Here is a 24,848-nt window from a genome sequence, read left to right on the forward strand (position 1 = left end):
ATGGCTGTGTAATATTCCATTGTGTATAGTTAACACAATATTTGGATCCATTCATCTGTGGTGAGACATCTGGGTGTTTCCATATCCTACCTATTGTGAACAGTGCTGCAATAAACATGGAGATTCATGTGTCCTCGTATACTGGTTCCTGTTGTTCAGGATAGATATCTAGAAGTGGTATGATTGGGTCATAAGAGAGGTCAATATTTAGCTTTCTGAGAACCCTCTAGACTGCTTTCCAAAGTGGTTGTATAAGTGTACATTCCCACCAGCAGTGTAATAGGTTCCTCTTTCTCCTTATCCCCTCCAGCATGTGTCGTTGGATGACTTGTGTATGTGGGACATTTTGACTGTGGTAAGGTGGTATCTCATGGTTGTCTGTATTTGCATTTCCTTCACAACCAGGGATGGTGAACATTTCCTCATGTGTTTCCTTGTCATTTTTATCTCTTCATCTGAGAAGTCTGTCTTTAGCTCCCTTGCCCATTTAGTAATTGGTTTGTTAGGTTTGGAGGTTTGGGAGGGATTAGTTTCTTGAGTTCCTTATATATACTGGATATTAACCCCTTGTCTGATATATTACTGGTAAATATTTTTTTCCCAATTAGTTGGTTGCCTTTCTTGCTTGGTTGTGATTGCTTTAGCTGTGCAGAAGCTTTTTATTTTAAGGTAGTCCCATTTGTCGAGTCTCTCCCCAATTTGTTTTGACCCTGGGACTGTGTTCAGGAAGTTCCTTCCTGTGCCTATAATTTCAATTGTTTCTTCTACTCTGTCCTGCAGTAGTTTCAGAAAAGCTGGTTTAATGTTAAGATCTTGAATCGATTTTGAGTTGATGTTGGTGCATGCTCATAAGCTGTGGTCCACTTTCAGTCTTCTGCATGTGGCCGCCCAGTTTTCCCAGCACCAGTGGTTGAACAGGCTGTGTTTTTTCCATTGTATGTATTTGGTTCCTTTTTCAAATTTCAGCTGGCTGTAGGCCTGTGGATTTATTTCTGGATATTCTATTATATTCCATTGGTCTTCGGGTCTGTTTTCATGCCAGTACCATGCTGTCTTTGTTATTATAGTTCTATAGTACAGTTTGAAGTTCGGCATGGATATCCCCTCCATGTTGTCTTCATTCCCTAGAATTGTTTTGGCTGTTCTAGGTCTTTTGTTGTTCCATATGAATTTTTGGACTGTTTTCTCTATTTCAGAGATGTATGTCATTGGGATTTTAATAGGAACTGCATTGAATTTGTATATTAATTTTGGAAGTATTGCCATTTTCACTATATTAAGTCTGCCTATCCAAGAGAATGGGAGGTCTTTCCATTTCCTAGTGTCTTCTGTAATTTCTTTACTTAACTTTTTATAGTTTTCATTAAATAGTTCTTTTACATCTTTGATTAGGTTAATTCCTAAATATTTCATTCTGGGGGAGGTAATTGTGAGTGGAGTTGCTTCATTTATTTAGTTCTCTGCTTGTATATTGTCAGTGTACATGAAGGCAACTGATTTTTGTGGGTTGATTTTGTATCCTGTTACTTTGCCAAAGAGTTTAGGGATGGAGTTTTTGGGATCATGAAGGTATAGTATTAGGTCATCTGCAAAAAGGAATAATTTAACTTCTTCTTTCCCTTTGCGGATCCTTTTAATGTCTTTTTCTTGCCATATTGCCTTCACTAAGGGTTCCAGAACTTTATTGAAGAGGAGTGGAGACAGTGGACATCCTTGCCTTGTTCCAGATTTTAAGAGAATTGGTTGTAGCTTTTCCCCATTAAGTATAATATTGGCTATTTGTCTGTCGTAAATGGCTTTTATTGTTTTAAGAAATGTTCCTTCTATTCTTATTTTCTACAGAGCTTTTAGCATGAATGAATGTTGAATTTTATCAAAGGCCTTTTCTGCATCTGTGGAGATAATCATGTTCTGTGATTCTTGATTTTGGCTCTGTTGATTTGTTGGATTACATTTATTGACTTATGTATGTTAAACCATCCCTGCAACTCTGGGATGCAACCTACCTGGTGGTAGTGTATGATTTTTTTATGTGTTTCCGGATTCTGTTAGCTTGAATCTTGTTAAGGATCTTTGCATCTGTGTTCATCAAGAAAATTGGCCTGTAATTCTCTTTTTTGTTTGGGTCTTTGCCTGGTTTGGGGATGAGTGTGATATTGGCATCCTAGAATGAGTTTTGGATAGTGCACTCCTTCTCTGTTTCTCTGAAGATCTTGAGGAGTATGGGTACTAATTCTTCTTTAAAGGTCTAATAGAATTCTGTTGTGAATCAATCTGTTCCTAGGCTTTTCTTTGTTGGAAGATTTCTGATTGCTTCCTGTATCTTGTTGTAGGATATTGGCTTATTTAATTGATTTACTTCTTCTTTGCTCAATTTGGGCAACTTATATTTCTCTAAAAATGCATGAATTTCTGCCAGGTTTTCTTTCTTTAGAGAGTATAACTTTTGAAAGCTGTCAGTTAAAATTGTTTGGATACCTTGGGTATGTGTTGTGATTTTTCCCGTGGCATCCCTAATCCTGTTAATATGGGTTTCCTCTCTTCTTTTTTAATTAATCTTGCCAATGGTCCATCAATTTTATTTATTTTTTCAAAAACCAGGTTTTTGTTTGGTTAATTCTGCCTATGATTCTCTGATTCTCTAATTTATTAATCTTTGCTCTTAGTTTGGTTATCTGGCTCCGTCTAGTAACTTTAGGTTCCATTTTTTCATGTTTTTCTAGCTGTTTTAGTTGCAACATGAGATTATTTACTTGGTCTGTTTCTATTTTCTGGATGTGGGCGCTGAGGACAATAAATTTGCCCCTCAGGACTGCTTTTGCTGTGTTCCAGAAGTTTCTTTGCGAGGTGTTTTCATTTTCCTTGAGTTGTAGGAATTTTTTTAATTTCTACTTTGATGTCTTCCATTATCCAGGCATTGTGTAGATGTGTGCTGTTCAATTTCCATATATTAGAGTAATTTCTGTGGTATGGTTTGTTATGGAGAACGAGCTTGTTTCCACTGTGGTCAGATAGGATACAAGGTCTTATGTCAATCCCCCTGTATTTGCTTAAGTTCCTTGCATGAACTATGATATGGTCTATTTTGGAAAAAGTTCCATGAGCTGCTGAGAAGAACGTGTACTGTGTTGTTTTAGGGTGAAATACTCTGTAGATGTCAGTTAGTTCCGCTTGAAGTATGGCCACACTTCTTTGCCAGTCCTCTGGTTGGTAGACCTGTCCTTTGGTGAGAGTGGTGTGTTAAAGTTTCCTAGTATTATCGTATTGGAATCTATTTTATTTTGTAAGTTTGAGAGTAAGTGCTTAACATATCTGGGTGCACCAAAGTTTGGGGAATATAAGTTGATGAGGGTAATATCCTCCTTTTGGAGTGTTCCTTGTATTAATATGTAGTGTCCTTCCTTGTCTATTTTTATTGATTTTAATGAAAAGTTTCATTTTGTCAGATATCAGGGTTGCTACACCTGTTTCCTTACTGGGGACATTTGATTGATAGATCCTTTTCCAACTCTTCACTCTGAGTTTGTATGTTTGGCTGACACTTGAGTCTCCTGAAGGCAACAGATGGATGGGTCATGTTTTCTAAACCAATCTGCTGTTCTTTTACTTTTGATTGGCAAATTAATCCTATTAATATTAAGAGATAGTATAGAGAGATGCATTGTGGTCTCTGTCATTCCCTGTGTTCCTCAGTTTTTCTTCTTTTCTTTCCTCCTCTGTTTGCTCAGTTAGACTTCTATTAATGCCTGTCTGGGTACAGGTCCCGGTTTCTGGTTGCTCTCTTCAGGTTGTGTTCCCCCTCTTAGTATTCTTTGTGATGCTGGCTTAATGTTTACGTCTTCATTTAGTTTATCTTTGCTATTAAAACTTTTTATCTCTCCAATGAGAGAGGGTATATCAGTCTGGGTTGGCAGTTATTGGCTCTCAGAGCTCCTATGGTACTTTTCCAGGCCTTTCTTGCATTCATTGTTTGTGTGGAGACATCTGCAATGATTCTAATTTTTTCCTGTTGTAGTATAGTTCCTTCTTCATTTTTGCTGCATGCAAGATTGTTTCCTTATTATTCAGATCTATCATTTTTCATATAATATGTCTAGAAGTGTTTATCCTGGGATCTTGTTTGTTAGGTGTTCTAATACTTCTGTAATGTAGGTAAGATGTTCTTTTTTGAAATGGGGAAAATTTTCACCGATTATTTTGTTGAATTATTATTTATTATCTTGCTGCATTCTCTTGCTTTGATATTCCTCAACTTCATCCACTCCAATTATACAAAGGATAAGTTTCTTGGCACTATTTGCTTGCTCTTGAATTTCCCTTTGGCATAAAGTGATTTTTCCATATCTCTCATTTTTGGGTCCAGTTGGTGTATTCAGTCTTCTGTATCTGACATTCTACATTTCATTTCGTTCACTCTGTTAACTGTGGCTTCCATTGTGTTCACTCTGTTAACTGTGGCTTCCATTGTGTTTTGCAATGAGGAAATGGACTCATTTATGGATTTGATGTTGGTTCTCACAGTACTAATCTCACCTCTTAATGAGGTATGTACTGCCTCTATTTTGGCACTTATCACACTTCTTATTGTGGTATGCACTGCCTCTATTTTTGCGTATACCTCCTGTTTGATATCCTGCATCTCTTTCGATATTTCGTCCCTGTGTTCTTCTAAATTTCTGCTCTATTTCTTCTTTATTTCTTGAGTCATTGCCTCCAGCATCCCTTGGATGTAGCTTTTGTCTTCCATTCCTGCTTTGCTCCCACTAGAGCTCTCCTCTGAGTGGCTGCTGGCTTTTGGGGATAGCTTGCTATTCTGGGTGTTGATAAACCTTGTAATTTTTCTCTGTGATTTTCACATGGGGGTTCAGGGATTATTAGATACTAATGTGAAATTTTGTTTTGGTCAATATGTGTCTGTCTTTGCATGGTTTCTGTTTCTGTGCAGGTAGAGAGAGTCTGTACCTGATCTTGGTTCTGTTGGGGGCCAACCTCCACCTGTTGGTCTGACCCACATAGGGTTCTCGGCTCTCTGCTGTAGATCACTGCCAGTTCCTGCCCTTGGAAGGGTTGAGCAGCCTAGACTGCTCCTGTTTGCTCCTACAGGTGTTCTTGGCAAGATCGGATGTGCGGAATGCACTCTCCCAGATGCTGGAGTCTGCTATTGGCTCCTGATTGGTTTTTTGTTGTTGTTGTTGGCTGGTTTTGGGCTGGGAGGCTGTCCCTCAGCTCTTCAGCTCAAGGCTGGCACCCTATCATTTGAGCCACAGCACCACTACTGGCACTTTCTGCTTATGTGGTGCTGAGGAATCAGATCCAGGACCTCATGCATCCAAGCCAAGCACTCTACTGCTGAGCCACCTTACCAGCCTGAACTCCTGCCTATTATCAGGTGCTGGTGGACTGTGTTGTCCAATTCCCAGCCTAGAATACATAGGTCAGGTTTTGGTGGGGTTTGGGCGTCTCTTGTCCTGAGCCCCCGGGTCTTTTGCTGTCACAGGTGTGCTTCCCAGAAGGTGCAATTCCCTGTTTTTCTCCCCTCTGCTGAGGCATATGCTCAGCCTCTGACTTCAGTTGGGAGGAGTTGGTGGTGTTGCTCAGGCACCAGATCTCCAGGTCTGGTCACGCCCCCCGGCCTGGGGCATGCCAGTTTGGCCTGTGCTGCTGTGAATACCACTTAGGTTACACAGCTTGGGGTACACACTTCAAATTTCTTCCCCTGTTGGGTGTCTTGACCCAGGGGCACTGTTCCTGGCTTGGGCATTTAAGGTCCCTTCCAGGGGCGCTCTTGCTCAAGATTGGCCAGCTGAGTGTGCTCTGTGGGTTGGTGGAACTCTTGAACAGTTCCCAGTTTTAGTGGGTCCTGTAGTCCAGGTGTTGGGGAAGGGGGTCAGGGTCAGGGTCTGGGGATTCCCACCAGCTCTGGTCTCCCTTGAAGGACACACTGTCCCCTGTGGGGTACTCACCCTGGAGCTAGTTTTTGTTTCTATGTGAGGTAAGTTGTCGGTTGCCATTGCAATCAGAGTTCAGTTGAGGTGGTTGTGGGCTGGGTTGGGCAATGGTGGCTCTGTGGGTTTCTCTTCTGTTTCCGCCTTGGTTGACACTGTTTGTGTCCAAGCTGTGGGATGGACCTCCGGCCTCTGCCTGAGGGGTGGGGGAGGGACCTCCATGCAGGTTCTGAGCACTGGCATTTGTCTCTGTTGCAGGTCTTCTGCTGTGGTGTTCTGTGGGCATCCCATGTAGCTCTGGGGCTCCTGCTGTGGGCCCGAGTTCCCAATTCGGAGGTTTCTCCATTCCATGCAATGAGCGGGTCTGACAGCAGTACCTCAAGTGGCTTCTGAATGGGTGATGTGCAGACAGCCCCCTGAGTCTCTGGGATTTCGGCAGCCTCCGTGCAGGTTCTGAAATCTGGGGTTTGTCTAGGTTCGCGCTCTCTGGATCAGCACCAGTTCCTTGCAGGTCTTCTGCTCTGGTGTTTTGTGGGCTTCCCGCTGTGGGGCCAAGTAGCTTTGATGGGTGGAGTCTCTTGCTTGGATGGAGAGTGAGGGATGGGGGTGTGATCTTTGTGCAAGCTCCCGGCTCAGATGTTTCTCCATTCCTCGTGATCAGCGGGTCTGACACTGGTACCTCAGGTGGCTTCTGCTTGGATGATCTGCAAATCATCTCTGTGTGTCTGGGACACTGGCAGCCCCACCAGGCCAGCTGGCCATGGCTTGGTGCACTGCTGCTCATCCAGTAAATGTTGGTGTGGGGTCTTTGCACTCCTCTCTTCTGAAATTCTTTTTTTTTTCTCTTTTTTGTTTTATTCCATCTCCTGTTTTTCTCTGTGTGTTTGTCTATTTGTTGTTGTCAGTCCCTTGGGGAGATTAGGCATTGGAACTCAAACTCTCTTTTTGCTTGGGGAGAGCTGTGGCAGTTCCCTACTGTCCCATCCCCATCTTGGTCCCCCCTTTCATGAACTCTTAATTAAAAATAATCATTGTGCCATATGTCTTGCCTAACATTTCCTATGAGACTCATGCATGAACTAAACACTTCCCTAGGCCTGAGTTCAAGCACCTCATAACATTTATGCACATGTTAAATATATGATTTATACCTAGATCTATATATTCAGTCTATATTGTGTTTGTTGGAATGATTCATTATATTTTATTATTGATTTATTTATTAGCATTTATTTTATGGACTGTGAGTGCACCTATAACATTTATTACATTTATTCCCATCTATTCCATAGCATGTAGCTTTGCAGACATATTATGAACTTGCAGAGAAAAGGAAAACAGGTGTCCCACATGGAATCTTACACCAGGAAGAAATTTTTGGCAATGATGAGACATGATCTGAAGGCCTGAGAGGCCCAATTCATGAATGGCTGAGTGTCATTAACGCAGCCTATAGTTGATTCAGCTGCCAAGTGGATCCAAGGACCTGGGATCAAGCCCTAGTTTGGTCAAAATAGCAGTAACTTTCTGTGACAAATGGTGGTATATAAATAAGTATAAATTTAGATATTTAGATAGACACCTGCCAGAGGTGTCTATCTAGTATTCAATGACATCTACTATGTTCCTACCGATTCTCATGTATTTAGTGAGGACTCCATTTATCAATAGTATTCTTTTAATGTATAATAAACTATGAATTAAAATCAATCCGTGTCCTGTGATTATTGGGTCTAATTTTATGCTAGACTCATTGACAAAATACTCATCCAACAATGAAATTGATGACATTCTTCTGGTGTTTCTATGGACAGGCAATATTTTCTTAAGCTCTCCAGCCCCTTGTAAGTGGCAAGAATGGGATTTGAACTCAGGGTCTAGTGTGCAGGTTGTTCTATGGCTTCAGTGACAGCCCGCCAGACTTTAGCAACGCCAGATGACCTACAGGTTGCAGCCAAGTCATTGAGACCCAGGATGGTCACTGGGCAAGGAAGGAAAACAGAAACTGCTGGCCATCCACGGTTTGTGGCTTTTTTTTTTTCGGTGCTCTTTTCAATTTGTTTTCCTTCAGCCCTTGAGGTCTAGGACCCCACAATGGGCTGTGCGTCTAGAGCCTGCACCATCCCAGCCTAGGGTGATGGAAACTGAGGGGGAGTTGCACGACCTGAGTTCAAGCCCCATGCTTTGAAAAAAAATGACAATATTATTGAAACTTCCTGTCTTGGATTTCATGCCATTTTCTTGTCTGCCAGGCCAGGGATGTCATCTTGAGATCTGGGTATCTCTGATACACTGGGGGGAGGGGAGGAAAGGTAAGCATTCCTCCCTTGAAGACAAACAATTCAGGCCTGTTCCCTAGGCCTGAATTCAAGCCCCAGCCCTGGAGAACATAAGATTTAAAGACTTTTTTATTATATGATTTATACTTACATCCATATATTCAGTCTATATTGTGTTTGTTGGAATGATTCATTATATTTTATTATTCATTCATTTACTATTTATTTTATGGACTATGAGTGCATCTGTAACATTTATTACATTCTTTCAAATCTATTCCATATCATGTTGCTTTGCAGACATTATATACATCATACCTGACACCAAGCACTTGCACAGAAAAGGAAAACAGGTATCACACTTGGAATCTTACTCCAGGAAGACATTTTTAACAATGCTGGGACCTGAACTGAGGGCCTAGAAGGGTGAGTATCAGCACGGCAGCCCCTAACACATTCAGGTGTCAGGTGGATTCCAGGACCTGGGATCGAGGCACAGGATTGGCCAATATAGCAATACCTTTCTATGCAGACTGTGGTATACAAATAAATATATATTTAGATTTTAGATATTGCCAGTGATGTCTACCTAGTATTCAATGACATATACTACCTTCCTAGTGATTCTCAGCTACTTAGTGAGGACTCCATTTAATCAATAGTATTCTTTTAGGGACTGGGAAGGTGGCTCATTTGGAGAGTGCTTGTCTTGCATGCATGAGCCCTGGGTTCGATTCCTCAGCACCACCTGGTCAGAAAAAGCCGGGAATGGCACTGTGTCTCAAATGGTACCACGCTTGTCCTAAGCTGAAAAGCTTAGGGACAGCACCCAGGAACAGAGTTCAGGCCCTAAGACCGACAAAACACACACACACACACACACACACACACACACACACACTCTCTCACACACACACACACACACACACACACAAAGTATTCTTTTAATGCATAATAAATTATGAATTAAAATCAATCCACATCTTGTGAATACTGGGATTAATTTTATGCTAGACTGATTGACAAACTACTCATCCATTCATGACATTGAACACATTCCTCTAGGCCTTTGTAAGTGGCATGATTGGGATTCGAACTCAGGGCCTAGGTGTCCAGATTGGCCTATGGCTTCGCTGACAGCCTGCCAGCCTTCAGCAATGCCAGGAGACCTACATGCTGCAGCCATGTCATTTGGACCCAGGATAGTCACCATGCAAGGAAGGAAAACCGAGAATCCGCCGACTGTCTGCAATTCCTAGCTATTTTTTGGTGCCATTTTCAATTTGTTTTCCTGTCAGCCCCTGAGGCCTAGGATCCCAGGATGGGCTGTGGGTCCAGAGGCTGCACCAACACACCCTAGGGTGATGGAATCTGAGGCAGATTTGCCACGACCTGAGTTCAAGCCCCATGCTTGGCAAAATAAATAAATCACTTAAATAACTTAATTAAATATATAAAAATAAAATAAATTAAATTAAAAATATTTAAAAATATTAAAAATACTAATGGACCTCCCTGGCTTGGAATTCGTGCCCAATTTTTTTCTGCCAGGCCTGGGATTTGAACTCGGATTCTGGGAAACTCTAATGTACTGTGAGGGATGGGGAAACTTACCTTGTTTTAACACAAGAAATTCAGGCCTGTTCCCTAGGCCTCAATTCAATCCCCAACCCTGTTAAAGTAATATTCATCCACATTTGAAATAATGATTAATATATCCATACTTCTGTTTATTGCATATTGCTTTGAGTGTATTTATTTTATTTTTGTATTATTTATTCATTATTTTTATTGACTATTATTACACTTATACCATGTATTAAATTGATTACATCTTATGAGAACTACACAGATTTACATATGTATTATATATCTCACTTCAGACACAGAACATTCACCGAAGTTCTATAGTAGATGATCCCATGCTTAGAAAAACAGAAAGAATACACCAACCAAAGTCTAATTTATCCCTAGGCACCCCAGTGGCTCACATCTGTAATCCTAGCTACTCAGGAGGCTGAGAACTGGAAGATGAAGTTTCAAAGCCAATGAAGGCAGAAAAGGCCTGAAGGACATCATTTCCAATTAACTGGCAAAAAACCAGGCTACAGGTATGGCTGAAGTAGTAGAAAATCAGCTATGAACAACCAAGCCAAGAAAGAGCAAGCTGAGTTCAAGTGTGGGGAGAGGGGGACAAGGGATAAAAGGGAGAGAAAGCCTCCAAAACAGGGAACAACACAACAGTACAAAAATCCCACTAATTTATGGTACTAACCAAACTGAAAAAAATGAAGCTTGTGTAGTTGTATACCTTTACATGAACAAATATGCTCTTAGGTACACTTCAAAGCTATGTTTTTAATAATATATATGTATATATATATATATATATATATATATATTAATAATGCATATATATATATATATATATATATCTTTAAATAAACTAAGAAACCAGACAATGAATAAATACATTTGAATTAGTGCCTTAACCATGGTATTATAAATTATTTATACTAAAAGTGTATTCTAAGTTTCTTTTCCCAGAATCAGTCTTTAAGAAGTTTGTTCATATGCCTGGAGAAGGTGGCTCACGCCTATAATCCTAGCTACTCAGCAGGCTGAGATCTGAGGATGGCAGTTCAAACCCAGCCTGGGCAGGAAAGTCCGTGAGACTCTTATCTCCAACAAACCACTAAAAAACCAGAAGTGACACTGTGAACCAAGCAGTAGATCTTTCACATGGAGCTGAAGAGTGTAGGGATAACCCCTGAGTTCAAGCCCCATGACTCCCCCCCCCAAAAAAAAGAAGAAATTTGTTCATACAGATCATAAAATTCTAACATTCTGTGCTTTAGGAAACTTTTCTGCCAGGGTCTAATGCTCTTCAGGCAAGTACTCCACTAATGAGATACATACCATTCCCAATGTTTTTGTTTTTCATTTAACAATACAGTTTATTTCCAAAATGCTTACAAATACCTACTGTCCCCACAGAAGTGAGTTTTTATTCAGAAATCCAACCTTTTGTGCTATGAGGACTCCCCTACTCTATTTCCTGGTAGGCACTGAGGAAAACTCAAATGATACAAATACAGAGAGTTTATAATTATAGAAATAACTAAATAGAAATAAAATCAACTGTCCCGACCTTCTAGGAAGAAATGATGTCCTTATTTTCATTCTGAATCTTCATGGTACATGGTCAAAATAGAAACACCAATGTCCTATGCTGAAATGGAAAAGTTTAAACCCTTTTTCTGAAAAACTCTCCTGTTATAAAATCAAAATGTATCAAATAAAGGTGAAGTGAACTTAAAAAAAAAATAAAAATTCTAATGAATCTCCCCGGGTTGGAATGTGTGGCATTTTTTGGCTACAAGGCCTGGGATTTGAACTTGGGTTCTGGGTAACTCTGTTGCACTGTCAGGGAAGGGGAAGCTCACCTTGCTTGAATACTAGAAAGTCAGGCTTGTTCCCTAGGCCTGAATTCCAGCCTAAGCCCTGGAAAGCGTACTCTTTATATACATTTTAAATATAGGATTGAACTTCCTTGCAGATGTTGAGTCTATATTAGGTTTGGTGTGGTTATTCGTTTTATTTTTTGTTTTATTCATTCATTTGTTTATTTTATTGACTGTGATGACACCTAACTATGTATTACATTGTTTACATCCTATCACATAGCATCTAGATTTGTAGATGTATTCTCCATCATGCCTGACACCCAGGACCCTCCCAGAAAAGGAAAACAGGTGTTACACTTGGCTTCTACTCCAATATTAAATTTTTGGCAGTGCCAGGATCTGAACTCAGGGCCTAGCAGCCCCAATTCATGAATGGGTGAGTGTGAGCACGACAGCCTCTAGCCAATGCAGCTGTCAGGTTGTCCCAGGTGCTGAAATCGTGCCACAGCTTTGGCTAAAACAGAGATACAAGGATAGGAAGACGGTGGTATACAAATAAATATATATTGGTAGAAAGTGTCATAGGCACATATCTATGATCGAATGACATATAATGTGTTATTACCAACTCTTAGGTATTTATTATACACGATTAAAGTAGTATTATTTTCATGCTTAATGAACTATTAATTAAGATCAATCAGCATCCTAGGATTATTGCATCGAATTTTAAACTCGACCGAATTACAAACTTCTCTTTCAATTGGTATACTTATGCACAGTAATGAGTCTTGTGATCTCCTGCCATTGGTAGGTGTCAGGACTGGGATTCGAACCCAGGGACTATGCTGACAGGTTAGCCTAAGGCTTCCCTGATAGCCTACCAGCCTTCAGCGATGGCAGGTCAGGTTCATTTTGCAGTCGTGTCATTCAGACCAGCATGGTCACCGTGGAAATTAAAAAACGTAACACTCCCAGCCTTCTGCACCTAGCCAATTTTTGTGTTATCCCAATTTTGTTCTTCCTGCAAGCCCACTGTGCTAGGATTCCAGGATTTGGTATGGGTCCCGAAGCTGCACCCAACCCAGGGTGATCGAAGCTGAGGAAGAGTTGCCACTATCTGAGGTCAAGCCCCATGATCGGCCATAAATTAGAAGGAAAAAAAATTAATTAATTACTTAACTAAATTAAAAAAAATAAAGCTCCCTGGTTTGGAATTTCTGTCAGTATTCTTTCCTAGCCTGGGATTTGAACTCAGGATCTTGTTTAATCTGTAGAAATGTCAGGGAAAGTGCAGATTTGCCTCTACTTGAGTTCAAACCCCGTGCCAAGAAAAAAATAAAATATTAAATCACTGAGCTCGACAGGGGGCGTAGATGTGGAGATTGAAAGGAAGGGATGGTAGAGGGAAAGCAAAGGTGGAGGCAACAATGCTCAATAGGAAATATATTCATGAACATGCTCATGTAACTGTGACATTTTTACAATAAAAACATACACCAAAGGAGGAAGGATATCTGAATAGATGTACAAAATTCTACACCGCTTTTTTTTTAATGTTCAGCATGGAACTGAATAAACATAACTGCTTCCATTAAAAAAAATTAAGTCACTGTCTTGGAAATGGGGCCAATATTTCTACCATTGGTGGGATTTGATCTCTGTCCAGGTAAACTCTTTTGTACCATGGGTGAAGGCGAAGCTCACTGTCCTTGAGGAAAAGAAATTCAAGCTAGAATTCCCATCGCCTGAATGAAGGCTCTGCAATGGAAAAGATATGTATGTGGAATATAAGATATGTACTTAGATATGTGTGTTTATTACATATTATGATTTTATTATTGATTTTGTAATTATTTTGTTTTTATTTGATTCTTTCATTATTTATTTTATTTAATATCTACACATAATATTTATTATATTTTGCACATCTATTATACAATTATACACAATAATTTAGGACATTGGCTCATTTTTCATTAAAACTATTTAAGTGTTGAAACCTGATACATATTTAAACGGAAGCATTTGTCACAATCTTCACATGTTTAAAGTTTCTCCCAAGTATAAGCTTTGTCTTATTTATGTTTGGACACACTTCTATAGGGATTTCTTTAGATGATTTATACTCAGAAGCCTTTTCATGAGGACAAGCAAGTTGTGAGATAAAATTGTAAGGATGTGGCTAGAAATGTGGGTAAAGTGCTTGCTCAACATGCGTGAATAAGAGGGTTTGAATACACACTGCCACACGCTCAGAAAAAGCCAGAAACAGTGGAGTGGCTCTAATGGTAGAGTGCTAGCCTTGAGAAAAAGAAACCCCAGGACTATCAAAAACATTAGGTCAGATACCTGTGCCTCACCACTGGAACACTAGCTTCTCAGGAGGCTGAGATCTAAAGACCAGAGTTTAAAGACAGCGTAGGCAAGGAAAACCTGTTAGACTCTTATCTCAATGAACCATAAAAAAAACCCATGTGGCACTGTGGCTCAAGTGGTAGAGTGTTAGCCTTGAGCTGAATTGATTAGGGATAGTGCCCAGGCTTGAAACAAGACACACAACTGGAAAAAGTGAAGGTTAATCAAAGTATTTTTCCTATTTGCTAATTAAGAGAACATTCTCTGGAAAATGAATGCTGATGTACACCAGAATTGGAATCAGAGCTTAAGGTTCAAGTGTAGTAAGTACATCCATATGCCCAGCCTCTCAGACTCTAGCATTATAATCTTGTGTCCTACAAGGATCTGAAGGGTCCAATGTTGAAAGGCTTAATATGCTCCCTAAGCACTTTGTGATAAGCAGTTGACTTGTATTGTCAATGTCATAGTACTGAACTGAGCAGAGCACGTAGCTTATCACCGTAAATCAGGAGGCTGAGGTCTCAGGATCACAGGGTGAAGCCAGCCAGGGTAGGAAAATCTGACACTCTGACTTCCAGTTGTGAAAGGTCAGATGTTCAATAGCATGTTGTCTTTCCCTTGGTAATGAGAAGTTATTTGCACTCTAAATGTTCTTAGAGTTCGTGAGCTATAGAAGAAGGAAAGAAACATTATTGACCCATCCTGAGTTCAAATGAAGATCTCAGTATTCAAGCCCTAGCCCTGTTAGCAGGAAGAACTCAAGTGTATCACTGTATTTGAAAGACATAAAACAGTGCCAAAAGCCAGCCTAGGTGAAGAGACCAAGGCCTGAAATATTAGGAGGCAGAATGTAAACACTCAACAGGAAAGTGAGCTGCAAAATCACTTCATTCACTCCAGGCACAACCAGCAATGGGGGAAACCTGAAATATTTGTTAGGGTTACATCAGAGTCAGGCTTTTCTCAGCCTCTTCAAACAATGAATAATTAACCTTCCTCCCTCAGGTGAAGGGAGCCTAAGGCTATCTTCATATTATCAATAGATAGCCAGTTTAGTCGGGGAGAGGGGAGGAACAGAGTAGAAAAACCCTTCTCTCTGGTCTTAGGGAGTGGGTTTTTGACTCTCTATCTGTCAGATTTGAAGGCCCTTCTTCTATTTCTGCCATTCAATTCTCCTTCCTTGATTCTGCACATCATTAATGCAAATCTCCAGTCCAAGGGTAGGCAGGGCCCTTTCCCTTTGTCTCTAAGCAGCTGAGTTAGAACCTGGCTCTGGCCTCGTGGCTCTGGTGCCTTCAGCTGCCTGAGAAGTGGGACAGACAGTCTTTCTGCTCGGTTGTTGTGTGAAGGGATGCTGGTGTCCTGGCACACTGCAGAAGTCCTGATGACTGGGAATTATTCTGTTCTTTCCTCTTGTCCTCCTACCTACCTACCTACCTACCTACCTACCTACCTACCTACCTACCTACCTACCTACCTACCTACCTACCTACCTACCTACCTACCTACCTACCTACCTACCTATCTTTTTGACATTTCTTGGGCTGAACTGAAGGCCTGGGCACTGTCTCTAGCACTCTGCGACTTGAGCCACAGCACCAATTCTGGCTTTTTCTGTGTTTGTGCTACTGAGGAATCAAACCCAGGGCTTCTTGCATGCTAGGCAAGCACTCTCTCACTAATCCACATTCCCAGCCCTCTCATCTTTTTCTTAATGGTTGTTTTGACATAAGTATGCTACCATTTTGCATCCCTAAGTGTAATTTTTTGAATACCAGTTATTTCTATGAACCCCGATCTTCTCTTCCCCTGCCTGATTTGTGACTGTTTCTGCATTGGCCTCATAATAAAACATAAATAAAGGCTGCTGAGAGCTTAAGTGTGCATCATAAAAGGACACAGTCCTGGAACCATGGAAGAGAAAAGTGATGGGGCTGAAATGAAGAGAATGATGCAGTATGCGCAACTAGCGTATCCAAAAAATGTCAGTAAATAAAAGCAGAAGCATTACATACAACCTGTTTGCACTAAGGAAGGTGATATACACACATAAGTAAATAGGGCACTGATACATAAACTTGGCATTCTCTTTTTGAAATTTTTTAGTGGCCATCCCACCGCTTAAACTCAGGGTGTGATGCATTCCTCAGCTGCTTTGCTCAAGGCTGAGGCTCTACCACTGCCACAGCTCCATTGCCAGTCATTTGGTCGTTAACTGGACATAAGAGCCTCCCAGGCTTTCCTGCATGGTCTGGCCTGTATCTTCTGCTTGGCTTTCTTTTTCAAAGCTGGAGCTCTACCCTCTAGGCCACTGTTCCACTTCTGGTTTCTGGTGGTTTGTTGGAGACAAGAGTCTCCCAGAATTTCCTGCCAGGGTTGGCTTTGAATGGTGATCTCCTAAGGAGGTTTCAAGTGGCTTTCCTCAGGGATTCACTTAGGAGACCCTCCACACAAATCCTTAGTCTAAATCTCGAGAGGCACTAGAGAAAAACGGAAACAGGAAGATGCTTTTAGTGTGCTCTGCATATTTAAGGTTGGAGATAGAAACACTCAAAATGATTCGGTAATTTTCTAGCCAAAAGGAGCAATGCAGACAGTATGAGGATCATTCCAGCTTTCGGTCCTCTCATCATGAGACAGTAAATTTGATGCAGCTCACTGCTAAGTGACAGAACTAGCATGTCCTGTGGACATTTGCTCCTAAATCCTGTGACACTCATTTCTCACTTTTGGCTTCAAACTTGTGACCAGAGGGGAAGATGAGGAGAGAAAATCCTTTTCAGAGAAAGCAGCTATAAAGAACATTGGGTAGTTCACTTATAAATTCAAACCATTGGAATGACCCTATTAAGAAGTCAAATTGTTCAGATTAAAAAATGAAGAAGAGAAGAAAGAAGGTGCCAGTGGCTGCTGACTGTAATCTCAGCTCCTCAGGAGGGTGAGATGTACAGAATCTGAGTTTGAATCCAGCCAGTGTAAGAAAGTCCTTGAAACTGTTATTTCTAAGAGATCACAGAAAAACCCAGAGGTGAGACTGTGACTCAAGTTAATGTGCTACCTTTGAGCAAAAGGAGCTCTAGGACAAGGCCCAGGCTCATTGTTCAACCCCAAGACCTGCCCCCTAAAATGAGCCTGTACCCCCATATATTTGTGTATGTATATATGTATTTCTATAGGTGAAGCTCCAGGGTAGCAATGATGAATGGCATCAAGCTAGGAAATTTGTATTCAAGACAATGAGTTCATAACACAAGGACTGCTTTTATGACATTTAATGTTCCAGGGCTCCCCTCCCTACTCCCTATATAGCCTGAGGGTTTCTTTGCAGCCAAGTCCTGCTGGAAGAAATCTCTGTCATTGTCTGGACAGGCAGACAAAAGGCCTCAGCCCAGCACCCTGTTTTGACAGGAAGCCTTCATTTGTGCCACTTCCCATGGCATGCCTTTGTGAGACTATATTCCAGCGTTAAGATACAGTGCTCAATATAATGCTGGAGTCCTTCTCTCAGACAACTAGGGCACTGAACCTAATTAAATGTTTCATTGCCAGTAATGACTGGCCTATGGTGCCTCTCCTAGGTTTCTGAAAGCTTGGTAAATCCAAGCACATGTGTGATATCACAAAGATTCCTGTCACCTAGGGCTGGTGAAGCTCATCAAATTTTGAAACCTTTGAGGTCTCCTAGTTGGGCCCTGGGTGGCTAGGTTTTGGGGTTGAACACAAGGCTTGGGTACTAACAATGATCTCAGCACAAAAGTCTAGTGCTTTACCATTTTGTGTCACAGCTTCATTTCTGCTTTTTGTGTGTGCATGTGTGTGCGCGTGCGTCTGTGTGTGTGTGTGTTTGTGTGTGTGTGTGTGTGCACGTACAGTAATCTTGGAGCTTGAACTCAAGACATGAGCATTGTACCTAGTTTCTCTTGTACAAGGATTCTCCTCTCCTACTTGAAATACAGAGCCACTTCAGGCTTTTTCCTAGTGATGTGGTCCTGAGAAATCAAGCCTAGGGTTTCATATATGCAAAGCACTCTACCCCTAATACACATTACCAGCCCTCTACTTCAGCTTTGTTAGTTTGTTTCTGTCTTTTTTGTTGTTTTCATTTGTAGGAGTTGAAATCTGAGCCTGGGTGCTTTCACTGAGCAATTCAGTCAAATCTTGTGCTCTACCACTTGAGCCACAGTGCCACTTCAGGTTTTCTGGTGGTTCGTTGGAGCTAAGTGTCTCGAGGACTTTCCTGCCCAGGCTAGCTTTAAACCATGATCCTCAGATCTCATCCTCCTGAGTAGCAATGATGACCAGCATGAGCCACAAACACCCAGATTCCACTTCAGTGTCTTATTGGTGAATTCGTGATAATAGTTTCATGGGACCTTTTGTGTCTGGGATAGTTGGGAACCCAGATTTTCAGATCTCAGTTTCCTGAGAAGGGAGGATGACAGACCAGCTACTGACCCCTTGGCCATGGCCTCTACTGCAAGGGAGGTCCATGGCTCCACATGGTGGGGTGCTAGAAAAAGCCCAAGAGGTAAGGGTCAGCACCTAGGCCCCGAGTTCAAGGTTCATGACTGAGAAAAAAGAAAACAAACAATTGTCTGCAGGAGACAACTCACTAGTCTTCAGTAATACATAATTTTGTCTCTGAAATGGGGACATATCTGAGCCTCAATATTCTTGTCTGCATAATCATCTCAGTTGTGGAGCCCTTACAAAGACAAGATGTAAGAATGCACCCTGCTAAGGACACAGCACATGGCACTCTTTGCAGGACTCAGCACACAGAATGGTGTGAAAGACTCAGCACCCAGCACCCAATGCAGGACTCAGTACTCTGCACCCTGTGAAGGACTCAGAACAGAACACCCTATGGAAGACTCAGCACATAGCTCTATTCCATAAGCTGTCCTTAGAATTAGGGTGCTTTTATCAGTATCACCATTCTTTGAGGAAAATTTCACCAACCATACAAGTTCACATCTAATGGATTAGTGGGGTAATTTTTCTTGGGGGAGGTAACCCAGGGTTACCTTGGCAGAGATGCCAAGACCTGAGTTCAAGCCCCATGCTTGGCCAAAAAAAAATAAGGCCCTGGCTTGTACCATTTTTCTTGCAGGCCTGGGATTTGAAATCAGAGTCTAGATAACTCTGTGGCACTGTGGGTGAAGGGAAAAGGCTCACCGCCCTTGAAGACAAGAAATTCAGACCATTTCCCAGGGTCTGAATTGAAGCCCCAGCACTGGAAAAAATAATATTCATATATGAGATCAGTTTACATACATGGCTTTAGTGAGTTTGACGTTTATTACCCTTATTCATTTAGTATGATTATACAAATAACAATTCATTTATTACATCCTATCACACAGGATATATTTTCATATGAATTTTACTTCATATTGAGACCCAGGACTTTTTTTCAGGAAAAAAATGTGTCAAAACTGGCTTCTTTCTCCATGAATAAATTTTTGGCAATGCTGGGATTTCAACTCATGCCCTAGAATGCCCAATCCATAAATTCGGTCACTGTCTTAACACACCAGCTTCTGGGAAACTGAGCGTGATCAAGCCACAGTAGGGCCCAATATGTGTATTCATAGATGTGTAGATTTCTGTATATATATATGGAGAGAAAGAATGTGAGGACATCTTTAAATTTCATGTATATATATATATATATATATATATATATATATATATGTATATATACATAGTTACCAATTATTAGTTATTAAGTTATGTCTCCATTTAATGAAGTACCATGGTTGACTACTTATAAAAATATTAATTAAAAATTAGTCAATATCCTTTCATTAGGAAAATCATAAACTGGTGCTAGAATGGATGATATAAATCCAATAATTTTTGTGTGGCATTCTAAAATAGAATCATGAATTAACTGCAAATTTAATTTTTACTTTGATAACATTGCATTAGCATTCACATACATAGGAATGAGTTTGTCAGGATCTCCCTCAATTTGTGGGTGGCAGTCCTGGCATTCTAATTCCAGGCCAGGGGAGATGACTTCGAATGCAAACCATTGGAATGTCACTTTGAAGATTTCAGGTTGTCACAATTAAAAAAGAACAAGAAGAAAAGAAAGCCAGGTGTCAGTGGATCCTGTCTGTAATCATAGCTCCTCAGGAGGCTGAGATGTAGAGAATGATGGGGCCCAGGGGGAAGATTAGCTTTTCTTTTCACCATGCACCCCAGCCATTTCTTGTGGCTGAATCCTATTTTTCACAGCTCCTGACTCTCAGGCATCCTTTGCATGGAGGAGTCAGGGCAAATGCAGGGAAGATCTCTTGCTTAATAAAAGCTTCTACCCGGGGCTGGGAATGTGGCTCAGTGGTACAGCACTTGCCTTGCATGCATGAGGCCCTGGGTTCAATTCCTCAGCACCACATAAGCAAAAAGAAAAAAAAAAAAAACAGAAGTGGCACTGTGGCTCAAGTGGTAGAGTGCTAGCCTTGAGGTGAAGAGCTGAGGGACAGTGCTGAGGCCCAGAGTTCACGCCCCACGAACGGACCCTCCCCCCGCAAGTAAAGAAAGAAAATTTTCTACCCAATGACACCAGTGGCTCAATCCCTGTAAATCCTAGCTACTCAGGACTGAGATCAGAGATCGTGGGTCAAAGCCAGCTCAGGGGAGGAAAGTTAGTGAGACTCTTCTTGCAAATGAACTACCAAAAGCCAGAAATGGAGCTGTGGCTCAAGTGGTAGAGTGCCAGCCTTGAGGGAAAAAGTGAAGAGGCCAGAGCCCAGACCCTGAGTTCAAGCCCCGGTACTGGCATAGAAAAAATAAAGAAAAGCTTTCAGGAGCTCCCAGTCCAGTGAGGAGAAATGCCATTATCAGCTGGGTGCCGGTGGCTCACGCCTGTCATCCTAGCTACCCAAGGCTGAGACCTGAGGATCAATCAAGATGCAAAGCTAGCCTGGGCAGAGTGTTATTTCCATTGAATCACCAAAAATCTGGGCAGCAGAGCTATGGTAGTTCAAGTGGTACAGCACCAACCTTGTGCAAACAAGCTAAAGGATAGAACCTAAGCTCCGAGTTCAAGTCCCAATAAACACACACACACACACACACACACACACACACACACACACACACACACACACACACAAACTTCCTTAGAAAGTGCCAGTGACTCATGCCAGCAATCCTGGCTACTTAAGAGGCTGAGATCTTAGCATGGCATTAAGCCAGCCCAGGCAGGAAAGTTCATGAGACTCTTATCTTCACTAAACTACTAAAAACGATGAAAGTTGAGCTGTGATTCAATTGGTAGAATGTTAGGTTTGAGCAATGGAAGCTCAGGGACAGTGCCTAGGCTCTGGGTTCCAGCTCTAAGATTTTTTTAAAGACACCCATTGCCACCCCCCACAGGCCATAAATCCAGATTTTAGTCATCCTAGATCTCACTTCCACTCCTGCCACTTCCACAGTACTGCCACAAGTGGCTGCTGTGTGGCCTACACTGTGTTAAGAAATGAATGTAAACAAGGGGGGCATAGCCAGGTCAAGCTAATCCCCCAGAACATTGAGGTATTAGCGATACCAGTCTCTCATCCCCCAGTTCCCTGGCCCTGGAATGTAAAGTCTGTGCCTCTGTATTCTGTGCATCTGGAATTGTCTGGAAGGACCTGAGAGGCCCAGCTGGGGCCAGAAGATTGACTTTCCTGCGATAAAGTATTTCTACATTTCCTAGACACCAACCAATACTTCCAAGCCACCTTGGCCTCACCTCCCATGTAGCTCTGGATCCTCCTTGCTTGGGCGGCCTTCAGTCACCTGATAAGCTCGAGTTGCCCAGAGCCACCAGCAGCCCCCCACTCCACTGCCAGCCTGATGAGATGGATGTGCAGTCAGAGGCCCAGCTGAGGAAAAGGACAGGACATCGTATGACTGAGGCCCTCCCTCTGAAGTAGGGGAGATCCTATGCCAGCTGGCACTGCTATCCCAGAATCCCCGGGAGGTGGACAAATATTTGGACAGCCAGACTTGTGCCCCAGAGAAAAGCTGGAACACAGGACTGTGGCAAATTAGGACTCATTCTAGACCCCGATGGGGGATAAAGGCAAGGTCGGTGTGGTGGAGGGGCACCATCTGAGGTCAGAAAGAATCAGACAGGCACCCAGGAAGGGGACAGAGAAAGACAAGGGAAAATTACACACACACACACACACAAACACACACACACACACACACACACACACACACACACACACACACACACACACACACACACACACACACACACACACACACACACATTCCAAGGCCTCAGCAGTTCCTGAGAACAGAACCATGAACTCCCTCTATTATGATTATATCTGACCTGCGAGAAGATGGCACTATTGTACTCAGACGAACTGTAGACACAACATTGAGCCTCTCACATGTTTGGAATGTCTCATAACCCAGCATGGAATTTCCTACCGTACACAATGCTAGGTGGAAAACTCAGCCACCTCTTTGTTTATTGTTGGTCATGGGGTCTCAACTATGGGCTGTCCCTCAGCTCTTCAGCTAAAGATGAGCACTCTACCACTTGAACCACAGTGCCACTTCCTGTTTTCAGATGGTTCATTGGATATCAAGTATCAGAGACTTCCATGCCCAAGTTGGCTTTGAGCTGTTGTCTTTACATCTCAGCTTTATGGGTAGTTAGGATGACAGTTGTGAGCCACCAGTGGCGCCTGGCTTCAGCCACCTTCATATACCCAGAAGAAACCCAATACATTAGGCCAGAAATTTCTTGCAATCCTTGACTTCAGACTTTCACATCCACCAAAGAAATCTATCCTTCAATGGAGAAAATACAGACACAACAATCCCACCCTGGCACCCAATTGCCCACTTCCTGCCTGCCACAGGCCTTTTCCTCTTGAGTTCTTGGTAAGGCACCACCCACCCAACTGTGGCTTCAAACTTGGGGAATTCTTAGAAATATGTGTACAGTGAGGCCAGCACCTGGTCTCAACCACCGTACCCCCACACACACCTTCTCATCTTTGCAGGCAAAGATGTTATACTTTATTTTCTGTTGTGGGGCTTGAACTCTGATCCTGGGTACTGTCCCGGAGCTCTTCAGCTCAAGGCGAGCAATTTACTCCTTGAGCCACAGCACCACTTCCATTTTTTTGGTGATTTGTTGGAAATAAGAGTCTCAGGGTCTTTCTTGCCCAGGCTGGCTTTGAACCGTGATCCTCAGATCTCCCCTTCTGAGTACCTAGGATGACAGCCATGAGCTACTAGCATCTGGCCAAACATACTTTTCCATGCTTGTCATCCTATCCCCTCAGGAGACTGAGATCTGAGGACTGAAGTTGGGTGTCCTTGGCAGCAAAGTCCATGAGAACTCTTTATCTCCAATTAAACACCCAAAAAAGCTGAAAGTGGAGCTGTGGAGCTGTGCTATCTTGGAGGATAAAAGACAAGACCCACACCTAAGTTTCAAGCTTATTTTTGCATAGACCTACCCAAGAAAGGGAAGCAGGTGGGCACACGGGAGCTCAAGCTAACACATAATACTCAAGCCTCCCAGAACAGACCCCATCCTGCTCTGATTCTCTAGATTTTATGTCCTACATCATGGCAGTCTTAGATGTGACTGACCATGCACCAAGTTAAGACAACCAAGTACAAGCTCATACTGAGTATCCCCTGACCTTATCAAAGACTAAGGATCTCTCACTGTCCTGTCTCAACACTGGGCAGTGAGGTGAGGTCTAGTTATCCAACCACATGATATGAGAACCAAAGTGTTTCATGGTCAAGGGACAGAGACTGGGGGAATCTAGGTCCCTCTCTCTTGGGAACGTCAAAAGGGCTTATCTATCCCATGAATGTTCCTAGGTTGTGAGTATCCTCAAAGAAACAACCCTGCTCAGAGTCCAGTACCTCTGGTTTTCCCAACAGCCTCTACCCAGCCTTGCCCCACCATCGGCCTGCCCTCTCTGAATCCCAGATCTTCCATCTAGACTAAAGTCTTAGCCAGCAAAGAGACCCACTTCTGCCTCTAAGAATGGCAGTCATGGGGCCCTAGCACCCTCTAGATGAAGTCTTGAATCCACATGGGCCCGAACTCCTGCCCTCATTCCCTGTTCTGTGCCAGTGGCATGCTTACCTCTATCTTTGGTGGAGGAATGAACATCAGGGGTGTCATCTTCAGAGTGAGCTCTCGAAGGTCCAGTCCCCAAGGATGTACTGCACAGGCATCCTAAAGTGAATGACAGCCAGGTTGTCATTGGTGAACCCAAGGTGCCAAGACTTAGAATACTAGTGTGGCTGGGTCAAAGGCTCTATCAATGATGGTATAGGTTGTCAGGTGAGATCATGGCTCCAATGTCCTGACACACCTGACCTGGGATCATCCTCCCTCTTCATCTTCCTTCTTATCCCTTGTCCCCCCCCCCCCTGCCCTTGACACTCCCTCACGCCAATACCTCCCTAGCCCTTGGACACTTTCTTCTTATCTGACCAGAAAATAAACTCATTAGGGCAGTGGATGATTGAAACCTGGTGACCCACCCTTAGACTTAGGGTGTATCCAAGGCTGATTCCCTCTGCAGTCGGTGACCACACAGCTCCTGGATGACATGAAGTTGCTCAGGAGTCACTGGCTTGGTCCTACATACTGGCTTTAGGCTCTGAAACTGTGAAGAGATTGTGAATGGTTGGCTCCCTTGATCCAGAGACTCCAAACCAAGGCTTGCATGTTCTCCCTTCTTCTTTCCTTTCTTCTTTTTCTCCCTCTGTCATTCCCTCCTCTCTCTCTCTCTCTCTCTCTCTCTCTCTCTCTCTCTCTCTCTCTCTCTCTCTCTCTCTCTCTCTCTCTCTCTCTCTCTCTC

Source organism: Dipodomys merriami, unplaced genomic scaffold, assembly GCF_024711535.1.
Source record: "Dipodomys merriami isolate MVZ:Mamm:240054 unplaced genomic scaffold, mDipMer1.0.p SCAF_695, whole genome shotgun sequence".
NCBI classification, from domain to species: domain Eukaryota; kingdom Metazoa; phylum Chordata; class Mammalia; order Rodentia; family Heteromyidae; genus Dipodomys; species Dipodomys merriami.